Source organism: Somniosus microcephalus, chromosome 4 (assembly GCF_052327205.1).
Source record: "Somniosus microcephalus isolate GS21.2 chromosome 4, FLI_Smic_1.0, whole genome shotgun sequence".
Lineage (NCBI taxonomy): Eukaryota > Metazoa > Chordata > Chondrichthyes > Squaliformes > Somniosidae > Somniosus > Somniosus microcephalus.
This window is the reverse complement of record NC_140990.1, coordinates 10,801,325-10,815,786: the sequence shown is the minus strand read 5'-3', so window position 1 is coordinate 10,815,786 and position 14,462 is coordinate 10,801,325.

The following is a 14,462-nucleotide window of genomic DNA, read 5'->3' as shown; positions in this document are numbered from 1 at the left end:
AGAATTTGTCCTCCACACCATTAGGTGTAATTTGATTTGCCCAGTCAATATGTCGTATATAATTCCCTCAATCTGGAGAATAGAAGTACAGTGGATTCGCGCGCAATCTTCTCGAGTCTGTTCCAACTGACCGGTTTAAGTGGCCTGTTCTTACACATAAGCTTGGTTATTGTGAGAAGGATATGCTGCTCGGGTTAGATGAAGTAGGGCGGGAGGAGGCTCGTGTGGAGCATAAACGCCAGCATGGACCAGTGGGGCCGAATGGCCTCTTTCTGTGCTGTACACTCGATGTCACACTCAGGAAATGGGATTGTTTGGACCTGTCTGATGACCTCCTCCTGAACCCCTGCTGAATGGCTTCACCTCAGTGCGACAGCACTTTTAAATCTCTTCCCACGATCAGAACATTTTACAGAGTCTCAGTGGGAACTCGCAGCTCTCTAAATAGGTTGGACGCTCAGCGAACGGCGACTGTCCGGTGTGAACTCGCTGGTGTCCAAGCAGGATGGACGACTGAGTTTATCCCTTCCTGCACTAGGAGCAGTACCCATGGATTGGCGGGTAGCTAATGTTACCCCACTGTTCAAAAAGGGTGGTAGATAGAAAACGGGGAATTACAGACCGATAAGCCTGACATCGGTAGTGGGGAAAATGCTAGAGTCCATTATAAAGGATGTAACAGCAGAGCACTTGGAATAAAGTGACCGGATTGGACAAAGTCAACATGGATTTATAAAAGGTAAATTGTGCTTGACTAATCTACTGGAATTTTATGAGGATGTTGTTAAGTCTGTGTGTCCCAGTTATGCTTATATTATAAATCACTGGACACAGACCACAAGAATAACTTTAACAGGTCTTTACTATTCGGAGGTCAGGGCTGAACTGCCCAGCAAATCCCTACACAACGTTTATATACCGGTGTGGTCACCACCGGTATTACAGTATACAGCAGCCAAGAGAAAGTAGTACATCTCTTAAGGTAGTTCTCTTAAGGTGGAACAGGTTACATACACCACAATCCTCCCTTTTTAGCTTAACAGTTATATCCCCATTTAACATAACATAATAACATATAGATATATATATATACAACTTCATGCAAAACAGTTCAAAGATTCAGTCTCTGAGGAGGCCTCCTGATTCGAGTTGGATAACGCCTTTCAGGGGTCTCTGATTCTCGTTGCTGGGGTGACTCATCTAGTTGATCTCTTATGGATTGGACATCATCCTCAGGTACATTCACTTCTGAGGTAGATGCTTCAGGTTCACTAACTTCTTCCACGGTTGTCTCTGCCGTAACCCTGGGTTCGACCCTTGTTCTTGATTCTACCAGTTGGTCAGCATGACGCCGTATTACATTTTCACCAATATCTACCGTGTACATCAGGGGTCCTTGTCTGGCCCGAATTGTTCCAGATTGCCATTTCTCATTTTTATAGTCCCGGGCTAACACTGGTTGTCCTATTTCGAAACTCCGAGTGGTCTTGTTATTTATATGCTGGAACTGTTTGTTTTCAACTTCCCTCCGCACATTTGGTTTTAACAAGTCCAACCTGGACCGCAACCTCCTGTTATAGAACATCATGGCAGGACTTTGGTTTGTCACTGCATGAGTGGCGTTTCGATATGCCAGTAGGAATTTGTCCACCTTGTGTTGTAGTGGAATCTGATCTTCGCTCAAGACCTTTATTGCTTTTTTGAACGTTTGTACAAATCTCTCGGCCAACCCGTTTGTAGCCGGATGATATGGGGCAGAGGTATAATGTTTCACCCCATTCTTCTTCAGGAATTTCTGGAATTCTTCTGACACGAACTGCAGTCCGTTGTCTGAACATATTTGTTCTGGCAATCCATTTCTTGCAAATATCGTTCTTAGCACCGCGATCGTCTTTTCCGAGGTAGTGGTAGTCATCTTAATCACTTCTGGCCATTTAGAATGTGCGTCCACCGCAATTAAAAACATGGAGTCCATGAATGGACCAGCAAAGTCAATATGTACACGTTGCCATGGGGTTGAAGGCCATTCCCATGGATGCAGCGGTGCAATCGGAGGTGCATTTTGCACTTTTTGGCACCCTGAGCAGCTTTTCGTCAGATCCTCTATCTGTTGGTCGATACCTGGCCACCACACATAAGCCCTAGCAAGGCTTTTCATCTTGACTCCCCCCAGATGACCTTCATGCAGTTCCTTTAGAACTCTCTCTCTTAACTTAGGAGGAATAATCACCCTTGTTCCACACATCAATGTTCCTTGACAGACGGACAGCTGTTCTCGTCTCGCTGAGAATGCCGGTAACAGTGGATCACCATGTGCTGGCCATCCCTTCACTGTCACTTCGTAGACCCGGGTCAGTGTCGGGTCGTTCCTGGTTTCTCTTTCAATACTTGCATTGGTGACTGGTAAACATTCGATGATGGTCGAGTGAAATAACTCAACAGGGTCAACCGTCGGTGCCTCCTCCTCTGTAGGTAGTGGCAGGCGCGACAGCCCATCAGCATTACCATGCTGCTTTGTACCTTTGAATTCGATCTGATATTGATGTGCCCCTAGGAAAAGGGACCATCTCTGGAGTCTCTGTGTTGTCATCACCGAAACACCCATCTTAGGGTTAAAAATGAATACCAACGGCTGGTGGTCTGTCAGAAGCGTAAACTTTTGGCCCTGCAGGTAATGATTAAACTTCTTTACTCCCCACACAAGGCTGAGAGCCTCCCTATCTATCTGAGCATAGTTGCGCTCAGCGGAGGTCAATGATCTGGATGCGAACGCAACTGGCCTCTCCAGGCCATTTGGCAACTTGTGTGAGAGTACTGCCCCAATACCATATGGAGAAGCATCACAAGCCAAACGAATAGGCAGCGTTGGGTTGAAGTGAGCCAACACTTCCTCTGAGGTGATCAATGCCTTGCTTTTGCGAAAGGCCCTCTTACAGTCCTCGCTCCACTTCCATGGTACTCCCTTCTGCAAAAGAGCGTTCAGCGGGTGCAGCACCATGGATAAATTTGGCAGAAACTTATGGTAATAGTTAATCAACCCTAGGAACGACCTCAACTGGGATACATTATCTGGAGCAGGAGCTTTCACAACAGCTTCGATCTTGTCAGGAGACTTATGAAGCCCCTCCTGGTCAATGACATGACCACAGTACGAGATCCGCTTCTGAAAGAACTCACATTTCTGGCGATTAACTCGAAGTCCATATTCTTTCAATCTGGTGAACACCAGTTCCAAATTTGCAAGGTGTTCCTCGTCATCATCTCCTGTAATCAGAATATCGTCCAGGTAACATTGTGTGCCTGGAATTCCCTGTAATACCTGCTCCATGGCCCTCTGCCAAATTGCTGGAGCCGATGCCACTCCAAAAACCAGTCTATCATACCGGTACAAGCCTCTATGCATGTTGATCGTGAGATACTGGCGTGACTCTTCCTCAACTTCCATCTGTAAGTACGCCTGCGCCAGGTCTATCTTGGTGAAGTGTTTCCCGCCAGACAACGAAGCGAAGATATCCTCAATCCGCGGAAGCGGATACTGCACCATGTGAAGCACCGGATTAACAGTGATCTTGAAATCTCCACAGATGCGAACCTTCCCCGGTTCCCCCGGCTTGTTGCTCGATGAACGCTTCATGACGGGGACAATGGGTGTGGCCCACTCACTCCAGTCTACATTAGACAGTACTCCTGAATGTTCTAGCCCTTCCAGCTCAGCTTCCACAGCAGGTCGTATCGCATAAGGTACCGGTCTGGCTTTGAAAAATTTCGGGTTTGCATGTTCTTCAACCTTGATGTTTGCCGTAATTCCTCTCAGTGTTCCCAGTCCCTGTTGGAACACCTCTTTAGCATCGTCCAATATTCTGGACAATCGTTTAGGTTTGACATCTTTTTTACCAGAATCTACTGTTAGTGCTTTTAAGGAATGCCAGTCCATATTTATTTTCCTAACCCACTCCCGTCCCAGTAGTGGTGGACCTCCCTCAGGTAGCACATATAAGTCCATTCCTCGGCTTTCTTTGCCCTTGTGGACCACCTTTACCTCTATCTTCCCGATGGGGTATACTCTTTGCCCCGTGTATGTTTTCAATAAAATCTCCGTATCCCGTAGGGGAATATGTGGGAATAACCTTTTGTAATCTTGCTTATTCATGACCGTCAATGCTGATCCAGTGTCCAATTCCATCTTCACTTGGACTCCTGCTATCTGAAGTGTGACCCAGATTGTTTGGACGTCTGCTTCATTACCAACATTGTGTACTCTTAGACTACCCAGTTCATTACTGCTGGAGTCTGAATTTGACTTCTGTTCGCTTGAACTGTTCTCTGTCACCTTGTGTACCTTTCTGTACTTTTCCTGCGGTGACTTTTTGTTGCTGGTCTTCTTTCCTGACCGGCATACTTTAGCTATGTGACCAAGCCTGCCACATTTTCTGCATTCCTGATTTTTGAACCAGCACTGGTTCTGATCGTGCGTTGTCTTTCCACAACGATAACATTTTACTGTACCCAAGACCATTTGATTGGTGCTGAGTTCCGGTGACCGTAGCTGCATTTCCGCAGTGCCTCTCGCTGCGGCTTCGTGCGATGCTGCAATAGTGACAGCTTTATCAAGGGTAAGATCATTCTCCTCAAGCAGTCGCTTTTGTGTTCCTTCTTTTAACAATCCACACACAAATTTATCTCTCAGCGCATCTGCTAGTCCTGTTCCAAACTGACAGTACTTTGATAGCTTACGCAGTTCAATTAAAAATTCAGCGTTGCTTTCGTCTTTCAGCTGCGTTCTTCTGTAAAATTTAAATTGTTCCGCTATCATCAGCGGCGTGGGGTTTAAATGATTTTTCAGGACAATAACAATATTCGTGAAAGTCTGATCCGCCGGTTTATCTGGTGATAGAAGGTGCTTCAATAGCCCGTATGTCTTCGCACCCATTGAGCTTAATAAGGTTAGTGCTTTCTCATCATCTGGTACCTTATTTGCTTTACAATAAACTTCCATGCGTTCTACATACGTGGTCCAATCTTCGATATCGCTATCAAAGGTATTAATGTTCCCATGTTTAGGCATCCTTGCAAGTTTTTAAATTTTTCTTTTTCTCAAAATGGCGGCTTCCCGCGCTTGTCTTCTTCCCCCGCCTACTAAAATGGCGGCTTCCCGCGCTTGGCGGTCTTTCCTGCGCTCGTCTTCTTCCCTCGCTGACTACAATGGCGGATTCCCGCGTTTGCCTTCTTCCCCCGCTGGCTGCAATGGCGATTGCCGTGCTGCTGCCGTTCTCGCCTCCCCAGCGGTTCTCAATTCCCCGACGCTGCTTTTACTCCCCCGCGGTTCCCGTGGGCATTCACGCTTCCCCTGCTGTTGCGCCTCTCAGCCCGGCATGCAGCCCGGTCCTTTACACCGGCTGCGTTTGAGTTCTCCGTGGCTCTCGTGCCTTAAGCTGCCCCAGTCGCTGCGCCTCTCGGCCTTGATTGCAGCCCGGCCCTTTTCACCGGCCGTGGTCGAGTTCTCCGCCCTTTTTCCTCCATTTTCCCTCCCCCACTCCACAGTCAACACGGCCGACTTTCTGCTCGTGTCGCTGATCGGCTTACCCACCACCGTGGTAGAAGGGATGATCACTGCCTGTCGCTGATGGAGGGCTTCGTGGTCAGAATTTTTCTTTTTAACCCGGGTTCTCGATGCCTCCCGTGCGATGGTGCTCAGCAGGATGATGAGGGCGGATGCCTCTTCTCGACGCCCGTTCTGAGGACGAAGCTGCCTTGGATGTAAAACTGCCGCAGGGTAAGATCGGACTCGTCGCCACTGTTAAGTCTGTGTGTCCCAGTTATGCTTATTATAAATCACTGGACACAGACCACAAGAATAACTTTAACAGGTCTTTAATATTCGGAGGTCAGGGCTGAACTGCCCAGCAAATCCCTACACAACGTTTATATACCGGTGTGGTCACCACCGGTATTACAGTATACAGCAGCCAAGAGAAAGTAGTACATCTCTTAAGGTAGTTCTCTTAAGGTGGAACAGGTTACATACACCACAGATGTAACTGGTAAAATAGATAAGGGAGAACCAGTGGATGTGGTGTATTTGGATTTTCAAAAGGCTTTCGATAAGGTCCCGCATAAGAGATTAGCGTGTAAAGTTAAGGCACATGGGATTGGGGGCAAGGAATTGACTTGGATAGAGAACTGGTTGACAGAAAGCAAAGAGCTGGAATAAACGGGTCTTTTTCCGAGTGGCAGGCAGTGACTAGTGGGGTACCGCAGGGATCGGTCCTTGGACCCCAGCTATTCACAATATATATTAATGATCTGGACGAGGGAACTAGATGTAATATCTCCAAGTTTGCAGACGACACAAAGCTGGGTGGGCGTGTGTGCTGTGAGGAGGATACCGAGAAACTCCAGTATGATTTGGACAGGTTGGGTGATTGGGCAGAAGCATGGCAGATGCAATATAACGTGGATAAATGCGAGGTTATCCACTTTGGTGTCAAAAACAGGAAGGCAGATTATTATCTGAATGGCAATAGATTGGGAAAAGGGGAAGTGCAACGAGACCTGGGTGTCCTTGTGCACCTGTCGCTGAAGGTAAGCATGCAGGTGCAGCAGGCGGTTAAGAAGGCAAATGGTATGTTGGCCTTTGTAGCGAGAGGGTTTGAGTACAGGAACAAGGATGTCTTGCTGCAGTTGTACAGGGCCTTGGTGAGACCACATCTGGAGTATTGTGTGCAGTTTTGGTCGCCTTATCTGAGGAAGGATGTTCTTGCCATGGAGGGAGTGCAGCGAAGATTCACCAGGCTGATATCTGGGATGGCAGGAATGACGTATGAGGAGAGATTGGGTCGATTGGTCTTGTACTCACTGGAGTTTAGAAGAATGAGAGGGGATCTCATCGAAACTTATAAAATTCTAACAGGACTAGACAGACTAGATGCTGGAAGGATGTTCCCGATGGTCGGGGAGTCCAGAACCAGGGGTCACAGTCTAAAGATAAGGGGTAAGCCATTTAGGACAGAGATGAGGAAGAATTTCTTCACCCAGAGAGTGGTGAACCTGTGGAATTCTCTACCAAAGAAGGCAGTTGAGGCCAATTCATTAAATATATTCAAGAAGGAGTTGGATATATTTCTTAAGGCTAAAGGGATCATGGGATATGGAGAGAAGGCAGGAACAGGGTACTGAATTTGGATGATCAGCCATGATCTCATTGAATGGCAGAGCAGGCTCGAGGGGCCGAATGGCCTACTCCTGCTCCTATCTTCTATGTTTCTATGTCATGGAGGGAGTGCGGTGAAGATTCACCAGACTGATACCTGGGATGGCAGGAATGACATATGAGGAGAGATTGGTTCGACTGGGCTTATACTCGCTGGAGTTTAGAAGAATGAGAGGAGATCTCATTGAAATGTATAAAATTCTAACAGGACTACACAGACTAGATGCAGGAAGCATGTTCCCGATGGTCATGCATTCCAGAACCAGGGGTCGCATAGAAACATTGAAGATAGGAGCAGGAGTAGGCCATTCGGCCCCTCGAGCCCGCTCCGCCATTCAATGAGATCATGGCTGATCATCCAAATTCAGTACCCTGTCCCTGTCTTCTCCCTATATCCCTTGATCCCTTTAGCCTTAAGAAATATATCTAACTCCTTCTTGAATACATTTAATGAATTGGCCTCAACTGCCTTGTGTGGAAGAGAATTCCACAGGTTCACCACTCTCTGGGTGAAGAAATTCCTCCTCATCTCTAAGTCTAAGGATAAGGGGTAAGCCATTTAGGACAGAGGCCGTAGGCGGTAGGCCAATTCATTAAATATATTCAAGAAGGATTCAGATATATTTCTTAAGGCTAAAGGGATCAAGGGATATGGGGAGAAGGCAGGGACAGAGTACTGAATTTGGATGATCAGCCATGATCTCACTGAATGGCGGAGCAGGCTCGAGGGCCGAATGGCCTACTCCTGTTCCTATCTTCTATGTTTCTTCTTTGTTTAATCTGAAGAACACATGAGAGAGGGGGAGGGAGTCCCTTTAAATGTGGAGGGAGTGGGTGTCCCTTTAAATGTGGAGGGGGTGGGTGTCCCTTTAAATGTGGAGGGGGTGGGTGTCCCTTTAAATGTGGAGAGGCGGAGCCACGCATGCGCATTCGGCCCCCTCACCACACCACGAGGCTGCCAGTGCGCCTGCGCCAGGCCCGGAGAAGAGGCGGAATCAGCGGCCGGGGTAAAGTAAAGTGTTGGGAAATCGATTTAAATCGAGGTGAGGGGGGAGCAGAGAGCGAGATTATAAAGTAAAACGCGAGAAAAACCAAACCTGAGAGTCGGGCGGGCGGGACCTCCGCGGACGCCGAACGGAGCGGATTGATCCGCGCGGGGTGGCGGAGTGAGCCGGAGCAATGTGATTCTGACTGACGGGAGCGCTGACCAATAGGAAAAGGGCTGAGGTGGGAGGCCTGAACTGGGAGGCCTGGTCCTCCAACCAATGGCGGCGCGGCTAGGGGGCGGGGCCTTCCTGCCCGGCGCTGAGGCTGGGGCCCGATTGTGACGTCATCACAGGAAGAGGCCCATTCAGGTGGATGGAGGCCCGACCCAGGCCTGTGACTGACGGGAGCTCTGACCAATAGGAAGCTGGCTGAGCTGGGAGGACTGAACTGGGCAGCCTGGTCCTCCAACCAATGGCGGCGCGGCAAGGGGGCGGGGCCTCCTCTCCAGCTCAGTTTCGCTGGGGCCGATTGTGACGCGCTGTCCCCAGGTGAGAGCAGCTCAGTCAGCACAGAGCTGGGGCTGGAATCTGGGAGAGGGGCCGCAGGCAGCGGGCCTGGCAAAGGGGCACAAGCTTCACAATACAAGCTGCTTTCAAATGCACAATTGTTTCCTACAGACAGCCTTGGTCACTCTGCAAAAAAAACTGTTTAACAATTCATCATAACTCCCCTGCTTTAGGGGAGGCGTAGAGTGCAAAAAGCAAGGAAGTTATGATGAAACTGTGTAAAAGACTGGAGTCAGCTGTGGCTCAGTGGATAGCAGAGTCAGAAGGTTGTGGGTTCAACTCCCGCTCCAGGGACTTGAGCATATAAAGCGAGGCTGACACTCCAGTGTGGTGCTGAGGGAGCACTGCACTGTCGGAGGGGCGGTACTGAGGGAGCGCCACACTGTCGGAGGGGCGGTACTGAGGGAGCGCCGCACTGTCGGAGGGGCAGTGCTGAGGGAGCGCCGCACTGTCGGAGCGGCAGTACTGAGGGAGCACCGCACTGTCGGAGCGGCAGTACTGAGGGAGCGCCACACTGTCGAAGGGGCGGTACTGAGGGAGCGCCGCACTGTCGGAGGGGCAGTGCTGAGGGAGCGCCGCACTGTCGGAGGGGCATTACTGAGCGAGCACCGCACTGTCGGAGCGGCAGTACTGAGGGAGCGCCACACTGTCGGAGGGGCAGTACTGAGAGAGCTCCGCACTGCCGGAGGGGCAGTACTGAGGGAGGGCCACACTGTTGGAGGGGCAGTACTGAGGGAGCTCCGCACTGTCGGAGGGGCAGTACTGAGGGAGCTCCACACTGTCGGAGGGGCAGTACTGAGGGAGGGCCGCACTGTCGGAGGAGCAGTGCTGAGGGACTGCCGCACTGTCAGAGGGGCAGTACTGAGGGAGCACCGCACTGTCGGAGGGGGAATACTGAGGAAGCACCGCACTGTCAGAGGGGCAATACTGAGGGAGCACCGCACTGTCAGAGGGGCAGTACTGAGGGAGCACCGCACTGTCGGAGGGGCAATACTGAGGGCGCACCGCACTGTCGGAGGAGCGGTACTGAGGGCGCGCTGCACTATCGGAGGGGTGGTGCTGAGGGAGCGCCGCACTGTCAGAGGAGCAGTACTGAGGGAGCACCGCACTGTCAGAGGGGCAGTACTGAGGGAGCGCCGCACTGTCGGAGGGGCAGTACTGAGGGAGCACCGCACTGTCAGAGGGGCAGTACTGAGGGAGCGCCGCACTGTCGGAGGGACAGTGCTGAGGGAGCGCCGCACTGTCGGAGGGACAGTGCTGAGGGAGCGCCGCACTGTCGGAGGGGCAGTACTGAGGGAGCACCGCACTGTCGGAGGGGCAGTACTGAGGAAGCGCCGCACTGTCCGAGGGGCAGTGCTGAGGGACTGCCGCACTGTCGGAGGGGCAGTACTGAGGGAGCACCGCACTGTCGGAGGGGGAATACTGAGGGAGCGCAGCACTGTCGGAGGGGCAGTGCTGAGGGAGCTCCGCACTGTCAGAAGGGCAGTACTGAGGGAGCACCGCACTGTCAGAGGGGCAATACTGAGGGAGCACCGCACTGTCGGAGGGGCGGTACTGAGGGAGCGCCGCACTATCGGAGGGGCGGTGCTGAGGGAGCGCCGCACTGTCGGAGGGGCAGTACTGAGGGAGCACCGCACTGTCAGAGGGGCAGTACTGAGGGAGCGCCGCACTGTCGGAGGGGCAGTACTGAGGGAGCACCGCACTGTCAGAGGGGCAGTACTGAGGGAGCACCGCACTGTCAGAGGGGCAGTACTGATGGAGTGCCGCACTGTCAGAGGGGCAATGCTAGGAGCGCCGCGCCATCGGAGGGGCAGTGCTACGGGAGAGCCGCATTGTTGGAGGGGCAGTAATGAAGGAGCGCTGCAGTGTCGGAGGTGCCGTCCTACGGATGAGACATTAAACCGAGGCCCCCGTCTGCCCCCTCAGGTGGATGTAAAAGATCCCGTGGTGCTATTTCGAAGAAGTTATTCCCGGTGTTTTGAGCCCAATATTTATCCCTCAATCAACATGATGAAAAAACAGATTATCTGGTCATTATCACATTGCTGTTTGTGGGAGCTTGCTGTGCGCAAATTGGCTGCCGCATTTCCCACATTACAACAGTGACTACACTTCAAAAGTACTTCATTGGCTGTAAAGCACTTTGGGACGTCCGGTGGTCGTGAAAGGAGGTTAAGAAGGCAAATGGTATGCTGGCCTTCATTACAAGAGGATTTGAGTACAGGAGTAAAGAAGTCTTACCGCAATTATACAGGGCCCTGGTGAGACCACACCTGGAGTATTGTGTACAATTTTGGTCTCCTTACCTAAGGAAGGATATACTTGCCTTAGAGGGAGTGCAACGAAGGTTCACCAGACTGATTCCTGGGATGGGGGGATTGTCCTATGAGGAGAGATTAAGGAGACTGGGCCTATATTCCCAGGAATTTTGAAGAATGAGAGGTGATGTCATTGAAACATCTACAATTCTTACAGGGCTCGACAGGGTAGATGCTGGGAGACTGTTTCCCCTGGCTGGGGAGTCTAGAACCAGGGGTCACAGTCTCAGAATAAGGGGTTGGCCATTTTGGACTGAGATGAGGAGAAATTTCTTCACTCAGAGGGTTGTGAATCTTTGGAATTCTCTGCCCCAGAGGGCTGTGGAGGCTCAGTCATTGAGTATAATCAAGGCTGAGATCGATAGATTTTTGGACTCATGGGGAATCGAGGGATATGGGGATCGGGCGGGAAGGTGGAGATGAGGTAGAAGATCAGCCATGATCTTATTGAATGGCGGAGCAGGCTCGAAGGGCCGAATGGCCTGCTCCTGCTCCTATTTCTTATGATCTTAAGAAAGCTGTTTGCTATAGCCTGCTGCACCATGACAAATACACAGAGGATTTCAGTTATGTGGAGAGACTGGAGAAGCTGGGATTGTTCTCCTTGGAGCAGAGAAGGTGCAGCGGAGATTTAACAGAGGTGTTCAAAACAGGAAGGGTTTTGATAGAGTAAATAGGAGCATGGGAACAGGAGGAGGCCGTTCAGCCCCTCCAGCCTGTTCCGTCATTCAGTGAGATCATGGCCGATCTGTGTCTTAACTCCACCCACCTGCCTTGGCTCCATATCCCTTTGCTCCCTTGTCTAGCAAAAATCTATCGCTCTGGGATTTAAAATGATTAATTGAGCTGGCATCGACTGCTTCCTGTGGGAGAGGGTTCCACACTTCTACCACCCTTTGTGTGAAGAAGTGTTTCCCAACTTCTCTCCTGAATGGCCTGGCTCTGATTTTAAGGTGATGTCCCCTTGTCCTCGACTCCCCCACCGGCGGAAAAAGTTTCTCTCTATCTACTCTACCAATTCCTTTCAAAATCGTAAAATCCTCAATCACTCCTTAACCTTCTAGATTCCAGGGAACACAAGCCTAGTTTATGTAATCTCTCCCTCATAATCTAACCCTTGGAGCCCGGGTAACATTCTGGTGAATCTGCGCTGCACTCCTTCCAAGGCCAATATATCCTTTCTGATGTGCGGTGCCCAGAACTGTACACAGTGCTCCAGGGAGTTCCTGGGAGTTAATGTGCATAGGTCCCTGAAGGTGGCGGGACATATTGAGAGAGTGGTTAACAAAGCATATGGGATCTTGGGCTTCATAAATAGAGGTATTGAGTACAAAAGTGGAGAAGTTATGCTGAACCTTTATAAAGTGCTGGTTAGGCCACAACTGGAGTATTGCGTCCAGTTCTGGTCACCACACTTTAGGAAGGATGTGAAGGCCCTTGAGAGGGTGCAGAGGAGATTTACCAGAATGGTTCTGGGGATGGGGGATCTTAGCTACAAGGACAGGTTGGAGAAGCTGGATTTGTTTTTATGAGAGCAAAGGAGGTTGAGGGCTGATAGAGGTGTACAAGATTATGACAGGTTTGGATAGGCTAGACGAGGAAAGGCTGCTCCCACTAGTTGATGGTACAAGGACTAGGGGACACAGATTTAAGGTTTTGGGCAAGAGATGCAGGTTGGATGTGAGGAAAAACTTTTTTACGCAGCGAGTGGTGATGACCTGGAACTCGCTGCCGACGGAAGTGGTGGAAGCGGAGACACTCAATGTTTCCAAGGGGAGACTGGATAGGCACTTGAGGGAAATAAACTTGCAGGGCTACGGGGATAGAGCGGGGGAATGGGACTGACTGGATTGCTCTACAGAGAGCCGGCACGGACTGGATGGGCCGAATGGCCTCCTTCTGTGCCGTTATGACCCTATCACTCTCTGGGGTCTAACCAGGGCTTTCGTTAGCTGTAGCTTATAAGGAGAAACTGTTTCCAGTGGCAGGAGGGTCGGTTACCAGAGGACACAGATATAAGGTCATTGACAAAAGAACCAGAGGCGAGGTGAGGAGAATTTTATTGACGCAGCGAGTTGTTGTGATCTGGAATGCGCTGCCTGAAAGGGCGGTGGAAGCAGAGTCAATAATAACGTTCACTGGGGAATTGGATAAATACTTGAAGGGGAAACATTTTCAGGGCTATGGGGAAAGAGCAGGGGGAGTGGGACTAAATGGAGAGCTCTTTCAAAGAGCCGGCACAGGCACGATGGGCTGAATGGCCTCCTTCTCTGTTGTCTGATTCTAGGAGCCACTCCTTGAGTGGAGTGGTGCCCGCAGGGATCGCTTGGCAGGAAATTGGGAGGAGGTGGTGCACACGCAGACAGCACCAGATTTCGAGACGCTGTCCTTTTAAAATAATCCCTCCACAGGCAAGGAGTGACTCGGTCCCTTTAATAAAAATCACACGCCTCCTCCTTCGCCGCGATTGGTTGGAGAAACAAAGCCCCTCGGTCGGTCCTCCAGGCTCCGCCTCCCCTCGTTCATTGGTGGAGAGCTCAGTGTCAGTCAGTGCACGCCGGCGACGTCGTGACTTGCAGGGTGGGCGGTTGGAGCAGGCGGGAAATTAAATCACTTTAAATTAAATCTCCCGTCAGCCTCCTCTGTCCCAATCACCCGGCGCAAGTCTCGCCCCTCGGGCTCCCCGATTGGTTGGAGGACCCACCGCCGGCTCGCTCCTCCAGCCCCGCCCCGCTCGCTCCCTATTGGTCGGAAGCTCCCGTCAATCAGGCCCTGGGCCCGGGTCCTGTCTTCTATGTACTTTCAGTGATGACTTTTATAAACTGGTTTTACAGGAAATTAGAAGAGGAGGGGAGAGATTTGAAGACACTCCGTCCCTTTGTGACTCTAAAGTTGCAGCTGACCCCGCGCATGCGCCCCATGGCCCCGCCCTCTCCTGCTCCACAGGCGCCCGGCCCGCACTGCGCATGCTCAGCACACCCCCCTGGGCCCCTGTCAATCATTCTCTCCCTCTGAACAAGCCCCGCCCCCTCCCCCTACTACGCATGCGCCGCCGGGCCCCGCTCCCGAAGTTGAGCCGCTACCGCGCCTGCGCAGGGCCTCGGATTCTGGGTCGGCCTGGGCAACCGCGAGAGTCCGGATCACCGGTGGAAAGTGAGTTTTATCAGGGTTTTTTTTTATATATAGCGGAGAGAAGCGCGGGCGGGGAGATAAATAAAAAGAAAATACAAACCGCACCGTCCCAGCGCCCTCCCGGCACCGAGCGGAGCGGATTGAGCGGCCGCAGCCCCTTGTCTGAATGGCCTCTTCCTGTGATGACGTCACAACCGGGCCCCAGTCTCAGCGCCGGGGAGGAAGGTCCCGCCCCCTTGCCGCGCCGCC